General features: G+C 45.5%; 1 pseudogene; it reads left to right on the forward strand.

Annotated features, from left to right (window-relative positions):
- The first annotated feature begins 231 nt into the window (after positions 1-231).
- Positions 232-1,508, forward strand: LOC144094975 (uncharacterized; annotated as a pseudogene).
- Positions 1,509-8,296: the final 6,788 nt, after the last annotated feature.

Here is an 8,296-nt window from a genome sequence, read left to right on the forward strand (position 1 = left end):
TCCAGGTTGAGACTTAAACTCAACCCCGGAAAATGCAAGACCCTGCACCTCAGCGGCCGGACGCCTGTTGAAACCAGGCCAACAGTCTTCAAGGTCAACGGGACAGACATAGCGACGATTAATGACTTTGAATCTCAACCTTTTCTAGGACGCCCCGACGGATTCAGCGTGTTCCCGGACACTGCAACCGTCGACGACGCGATCAGCGTAGGCCACCGCCTGCTGACCTTGATGCTCGCCCTGTGGCAGAGGTTGGACGCTGTCAAAACATTCGTGTACCCAGCGCTCAACTTCTCCATGCGGTGCGGGCTGTTGGGGAAGGCAGAGTGGGAGCGCCTAGACGAAGACCTGCGACCACTAATCAAACGCACTCTCTACCTTCCAGCGACCGCCACCAACGACTACATCTACGGCAGCGCAGCAGCAGGCACGGCGGGAATTTCCCTAGCAGCGGAGCTCAGCGACATCTGCCGCATCGACAGCGCTTTTAAGCTCCTTTCTTCTCCAGACGCAGAGGTTCGAGACCTGGCGAAGCGAACAGTCACCGAGGTCACCACCAAGAGACTAGGCCGAGAAGTGACCGAGGCGGACGTCGCAGCCTACCTTAGCGGGGAGACGGAAAGAGACTTTAGGGCGCGGGCCACGCAGCTAAGTCCGTATGGACGGAGGCGCGAAAGGCGTCGCGGCGTCTCAAGGTTACGTGGGAAATGCAGGAAGATGGGCCCCACATCACCTGTGCTGACGTGACTCTGGCGCCGAAGCACCGAACGAAGGTTGTGAAGAAGCTGCGCTCGATCGCCACGGCCGCACGAAATCACTCTGTCCAACAGAAACCCAACCAGGGGAAAATGACGGAGTGCGTCGCCGCCGATCCCAGCAGTTCTCATTTAATGCGTTCTGGTCTTTTCACCCGTTTCTGTGACTGGCGCTTCCTTCACAGGGCAAGGTTGAACCACCTGCCACTCAACGGGGCCAGGCCATGGGCACGTGCAAGCGACCAGCGGTGCAGAGCGTGCGGGCGCAACAAGGAAACCCTCCCCCACGTGCTCTGCCACTGCATGCGTCAGAGTGCTGCCTACACAGCCCGGCACAATAAAATCGTGAACCGGCTGAAAGCGGCCGCTGGGAAGCGATTCACAATCACCCACGAGAATCGTCCCGTGGGAACGACTAACCTCAAGCCAGACCTCGTTCTGGCGCGAGGGGAGTCGGCGATCATCATTGACGTTACTTGCCCCTTTGACAATCGCAAAACTGCTTTCGATGTGGCCCGGGAGAGTAAGGTCGCCAAGTACGAACCCGTGCGCCAATACCTGCTGCGAAAATTCCAGCGGGTCAGCATCGAGGCAGTCGTTGTTGGAGCGCTCGGCTCTTGGGACCCAAACAACGATAAAGTAATGAAGAGGCTCTGTAGCAGAAGCTACTTGCGCCTCTTCAAGAAGCTGGCGGTGAGCGACACCATCGCTGCTTCACGCGAAGTCTATTCCAGACACGTGGCTGCAAAGTGAGGGGCTCGCACTTCGGTGGACCTCAGCAGTCGCGAGTTGGAAGACTTCGAACCCACACAACAGCACACTCACACCACACGAATAAAATTTACAGACGAGACTTCCGATATAAAGTAACGATCAATAATCAGATATGCGGATGAGAAATAGGAAATGTCCCAAAACATTCATGAAAAAACTCTGTTCTTATCAGCGCGCCGGAGTAAGAATTAGAATTTTCTGGGAAACCCCACTCCGCGCCTGACCAATGGGGACGCGCGCCCGGCGTGAGAATGATAGTGTGATTTTGAAGCTAGTGCTGTGAGTATGTGCGCGCCTGCCTTGGAGCGAAGAAAGGAAAAGACGCGGCGCGCGTGGCTATATATGGAGCACGTTGAGCGCTGTCAGTCAGCCGGTGCCGCCGTTTAAAAGGGACACAGGAGAAATTGAAGTTCGCTTATATCAATAGAGTAGCAGCTCCTGATCACAAAAACACCACTCATACTAAAAACAAAGCTATGGTAAGGTAGCAAAGATCACCAACTAAAATACAGGTATCGCCGCCACGAGTCTATCTGGCACGCACAAGCGGGATGACTAAGCAGGAGAAAACAGATCATGGATCTCTGAGGCTTGCAGACGTAGGTTACGCGATTGAATATTGAAGTAATTTTTGTTTTGAAACCCCTAGTGCATTTTTATCACACACGGAAGACAGAAAAAAAGACAACCTGAATATTGGAAGGCAAGGAATACTGATACTTGTCGGCGCCACAGGCGATCAGATGAGTTTCAGATCAAAATCAAATCAAAATTTATTTCCGTATTACTGATACGGAGGAAAACACAGACAAAAAGCCGTACTAGGCTTGATGAGGACTGCGCCCCCTTACAATGCATACAGTGCAACAGGTACATTGGGTCACCACTACTCACAGACGGTTCACATATAAGATCATTGTAGCTGACAAATACCTGGCTACGCTACTTATATACTAACATTTATTTTGCAACACAAACATATGAATGCAGTTGTACAGCAGAAGAATTCAGCAGTGTTGGTCGTATGTAGGAGAGCATTTGGTGCCCACAGCTAGTGCAGGCTCTTGGAACTTGCCACTGTACATTCATTCGCAAAGATCGGACACGGTCTTTCGCACTCAAACTTGGAAGATGCTGTAGGAATTTGTCGTTCTGTTTAAGAGATGGCTGATAACCGTTTAACAGCGTAATATCGTACTAAGCACTTACGGGTGCTAGATTTAATGCCTTGAAAATGTGTTCAGAGTGGGCGTCGTAGGGTTTATTGGCGTCAAAAGGTACCGCTTTCTTTTGTAGCTTGTACAGTTTGCCTTTGTTTGCATCGTGGTACCCCGCACGAGGAAACAACAGCTCAGCTGTGTGTAAAGCAGACACTTGTAAATTAATAGCTTGATTTTCTGCGGCAGAAAGAAACGTAACCTGCATAACATTCCAACGGTTTAAGAAAGTTTACTTAGTACAGCTTCTACTTGTTTGTTCTACGACATGTGTTGTTCAAAAAATACGCCAAGGCTGTTATATGTGCGAACAAACTCTGTCTCCAGTATTACTTCAGATGCGCAGTTTTTCTAATAACGAATTTCCGCTCCTTATTAGGTCAGACAGGTTTTCTCCTTTCAGAAATAGGCTCATATCATCAGCGTACATCAGAAATTTAGATGTACTGTCAATTTTCGGGACATCAAAAATATAAAATTAAAACAACAAAGGACCTAATATACTACCCTGTGGTACGTACGCCTGCACGTATAGCTTTCATTTCAGACACAGAACCACGTATTGCTTCCATTTGGCAGCGATGTTCAAAATACGATGCCAAAAGGTACAAGAATGTTCCTCGAAAGCCATAGTATTTCAATTTTGTTAATAAAGTGTTAAGGCTCCGGCAATTGAATGCCTTAGAATAGTCAGCATATATACCTAAAGCATTTGGCTCACTTTCAAATGATTCTAAAATGTATTCTTTCTGTGTTAGGAGGGCAGTTTCGGTACAGCATCTCTTTCTGAAGCCAAATCTGCGGGGAGTAATTAATTCAATTCAATTCAATTCAATTTTTTCAACACTACAATGTTGAGGATCGCGAAACAAAAAGCCTTTTGTGGCTTGACAAGGTCCGCAGCCCCTTTTAACAAGCAGTGACAGAGCATAGGGTTAGGTATTACATATTAAGCTAGAATTACCTAAGTCTCAATAACACGAGTGTCAGACATAATGTATGTATATAATATATACATACATATATGTGTAAAATGAAGGCAAGTAAAACAGAAAGTATATGCACTACATATAGCACTCACGTACAATTGAAACCGAAAGAATTAACGCTAATTACTAATGCACATCATACATATATGAAATCAACAAATGGGTCACATAAAACATACTGCAATGCACAATTCGGCAAATACAGTGTTACAAAAACAATTTCTTCCATTTTTGCGGAAACAAAGAAAAGATAGCTACCTAGATAGCACAATAATGAATTTTATACAGTGTTAATTTTATTTAGACAAGTTTGTAATGTAAAGCGCAACATTTGGTATGTGTAATAGGTCCTTGCCCGTGGCATCTCCCAGAGTTCGCAACTGCGCGTATTTAGCTTCCCATCTCTACGTTTTAAGTTCGATATAGTATTTAACGTGTTATTATTTCTTTTACTACCTTTCTTATATGGGTGAATTAGTGTTTGCTCATAAATATCAGGCATAGGAAGTAAATTCAGTTTTTTTGAAAAATGGGTGCGTATGTGTGTCGTGGGGAACGTCCAGAATACTACGGACGGCCATTTTTTGTATTCTGTGTAATGTGGTGATATTAGAAAGTGCCGTAGTACCCCAAACAAGTTGGCAATAATGAATTTGGCTGAGAAGCAAGGATTTGTATAGGATAAGTTTGATGCTTTTAGGGAGAAAATATCTTAACCTGCATAAAATTCCACTCACACGGGATATTTTCGCTGCGACTAAATCCACATGCAAATTCCACGACATATGTTGTTCGAATACAACCCCAAGACATTGTGTATGTTAAAAAAACTGGTCATGCGGTTCTCATGCCTTTCAACATATTTAAAAAAAAAACAGGCTAAGTGGAGATAGGTCAGAAATTCGATAATTTCTTTCTGTCGCCAACAAACGGAACGGCCACATTCGCTACCTGGAGCCGTCTAGGAAAGATGGCTTCTGAGCAAATTAGGGTTATAATATGTTCAAGGGCAGGAGAAATAATATTTACTGCATGTTTAATTGACAATAATTGAAGATCATCAATGTCTGCACTTTTCCAGTTACTTGATGACGGGATAGTGGCAGGGATTTCATGCGACGTGGTGGGCATCAAAAATGCGCTGTCCGAAAGCAATCCTAAATTTTCTGTGCACTTTGCATCGTAAGTGATTTTTGCGAAATAAGCAAAATGATTATAAAAGGCATTAGCTAACTCCGTCCCATTTAATATTTTCCCGTCAATAGGAACAGAGATCGGAGGTGCAGAGGTGGAATCTCTGCCAAGTACTTTGCTGATTCTTTTGCATAAAAGATAAGATCTGTTAAGCACCTCAGGATTAAATAGATTATCGCACTCTCTTCTCCTGGCACCTCGAAGAGAATTATTTATCCTATTTCTGTGAACCATAAGACACCGTAAGTCATCTATATTTTCAGTTCTAATGGACCGGTGGTAAATTCTGTTTTTCTAATCTATAGCAATAATGTGTTCTCTGGTATCTATGGTTTTTTTGCTTTTCGTGGTGATTTAGTGGTTCTGTATGGAAAGCATCTGTTGTACACTTCCCTAAACATATCTAAAAAAGGTATCATAAGCCTCTTCAGCGTGAGCAGCTCTAAAAATGTCCGTTCAGTTTGCACGACTACCTTCGTTACTAAAAAGCTGCAGTGTAGTGGACTTTATTTTCTTGAAAGGTATACCTGGACAGGGTGCCTTGCTAGGCTGTTTACCGGGACTATGACTGGTTACGAGAAAAATGGCCAAATGATCGCTATTATACGCATTGATGATGCATCCTGTGAGCTGATCAGTAGAATGGTTCGTGATAAATACGTCAATTAGTCGCTGTTGAAATTTGAACGCGTGGAGGCAAATATAGAGCGCCAATGAAGGCACTTTCTTCAAGGATTCTACAAAGTTCGGTCTGTGTTGCTGACACTAGAAAAACAGTAAGTAATGTTCAAATCACCTCCTGGGATTAATGTGTAACCCTAACTCCGTATGCCGTCTGCACCGTCTAGACCCTTTACTTCAACTCAATCCTCCGTCCGGCCTCTCCCGCTGCGATGCCACGTTGTTATGTCGGCTGTGGCTGGCAGTGGCGTTGACAAATGCCTACTCCCACTTGATCGCAATGGCAGACTCTCCTGCGTGTGAGATATTTGGGTGCGACGAAACTATAGAACACCTTCTTTGTAACTGCCCTCTGTTTCAGTGTGAGCGTGCCCTCCTGGCTGCAACACTCCGCCGCTTAGATCCTCTGCCCCTTACTGAAGCCAAGATTAAGGCTTCATCGCAGAGGAGAGCTTGGAAGGCACTTTTCAAGTTCTTAAAGGACTCAGGACTGAGTGCAAGGTTGTGAACTATCAGTGTGCGCCCTGTGTACCCTGCAAGCAATGGCCAACGGACATGTGGAAAAGTGATCTCCCTTTCCTCTGTCCCCTTTTTATCTCTCCATACGTTCCCCTTCCCACGTGTAGGGTAGCATACCGGGCGTCACCTAGTTAACCTCCCTGACTTTCTGTTCGTCTTTCTCTCTCTCTCTCTCTTTAATCATAATCTAGTTTAAATACGTTTCAAGAAATGTAGAAAGCTAGAAATGTAGAAGAGATGGAGCTGCTTGGAGGGAAGTGCATTAGGAAGCATACGCTAACGCCGCCTCTGGCTGTTAATATTTCGTAGTCTGTTGGTGACTTAGAAAATTGCTCAAGAATCTAGCACTGAAAGCTATCATTTATCAACATCATCACTCCGCCACCTCTCTTGTCGTGCCGGTTTAAAACGTAGGATTTATAATAAGAGAGTTGAGTTATTTTGAACTCATTGCGATACCAGGTTTCAGTTATCATAATATTGTCTAAATTTGATACGAGATATATTAGCAACACGTAGCTAGATTTGATCTTCTTTGTTTCGAGCCGATTGTGCGTTTATGTGTACTAATGAAATGGAATTTTTCTCCTTGTTTAATAAAGCCGCAAATTCAAGCGGCTATAAGGAACAGTTTTCCATCCTGCTTTGGGGGCACACTGCGGTTTTCATGCCTTGTATGCTACTGTATCTTAGCCAAGTCACTTAGCCCTCGAACCTGATGTTCCTGATGATTCTTCGTTTTTTGCAAATATATATTTCCCTCTCTTGCCCACGCGAACTTTAACTTCATCTCACGTTTTCTTGCTATTGTTGTTCCCAGAAGTTTTTTTTTTTTAGTGCTGGACAAAGATGCGCATTTATATATATCGTCTGGGGATCTTCGTTGCCTAGGTCAGCAGTTGAAAGACGTTTCTTTTGAGCGTTTTCAAGAAGGGCGTTGCGCTTTTGATTGTGCCCGCGTGCTTAGTTTTTGACGCGCCTCCATTTAGAAGCGCGGAACCGCAGATGAACTCCAATTGCCCCTCCAAGTGCTAGCCTGCTAAGGCTAGTGAGATGATCTCCGCGGTAGATGAAGAACGGTGATTGTAAAGGAAGTTCGCAATATAAAGAGCACTTTGGATTTCCGTACGCTCGCCAGGCGAAACGCTCCGGGTTGAGGCAGTCAACTTCGAAGTTCTTAAAAGAATGGTTTATTAAGGACGGATGACAACACACAAGTCAGTTAAGAAAATGCAATTTGGAAGAGCTGCCGAGACCATGGCTCGGCGCTCTCCTTCCAACCAATTCTTTGCGGCTTCCTTCGCAAGCTTCGGTAGCTGCGCGGAGCTGCGCGGAGCTGCACATACTGTGCCGGACTAGAAGACGACGAACTCTCCAAAAGGCGCTCGCGCTCCCGCTCGCGCCAGGCCGTCAGTGCCATTAAACCAATGCCATCACCATCCTTCATGTTCCGCATGTCTTCATTCGTTTGCCGTCGCATAACATTTAGAGGAGTCGCTGGGTGCCTTCACCGTACCGGACCCGGAGCTTAAGAGCCATGCTGTCCGCCGACGTCTTCTGTGGAGTGCTCGGCTGTTTGCACCTCCTGGCACTGCCCAAGCTTGCCATTTATGACCCGTCGCCTCCGCTCTCCTCCGCCCCGCCCCAAGCTCCGACCAGAATACACTGCGACATGACTGCAATCCCACTGATCCAAGACCACCGCTACTAATGCGAAGACCCACTGATCGACCACACAAGAGAACCCACATGACACGACGATTTACGACGCCACTGATCCTAGACCACATGATAGTAAAAACAAGCACATAGCCTTTAATGCCTGTTCTAGCATTTCAAGTAGACGACTAGGCAATTTCAACTTGCTTTTGACTACCTTTTCCTCATAACAGTCCAATCATACAGTGGTACAAACCAGCAGTTTTTACAATGCTCTAACAATCGTTAACTACCCCTATCTTTCTTCGTCCTTTCAACAGATTTTCCCAGTGAATTTAACCTTAGTGCCAGTGCTAATAGTCTGAACGCCGACAGGTATAATCTGCATGTTATGTAATTTATTCTTAGTGCTAAGCACATAACGTAAGCGCCGCGTATTTAATCCAAACTCCGACTCGAACAACGCCAGCGCCAATCAATTTAATCCAAGTGCCAACACAATTAATAC

Source organism: Amblyomma americanum, chromosome 6, assembly GCF_052857255.1.
Source record: "Amblyomma americanum isolate KBUSLIRL-KWMA chromosome 6, ASM5285725v1, whole genome shotgun sequence".
Taxonomy (NCBI): domain Eukaryota; kingdom Metazoa; phylum Arthropoda; class Arachnida; order Ixodida; family Ixodidae; genus Amblyomma; species Amblyomma americanum.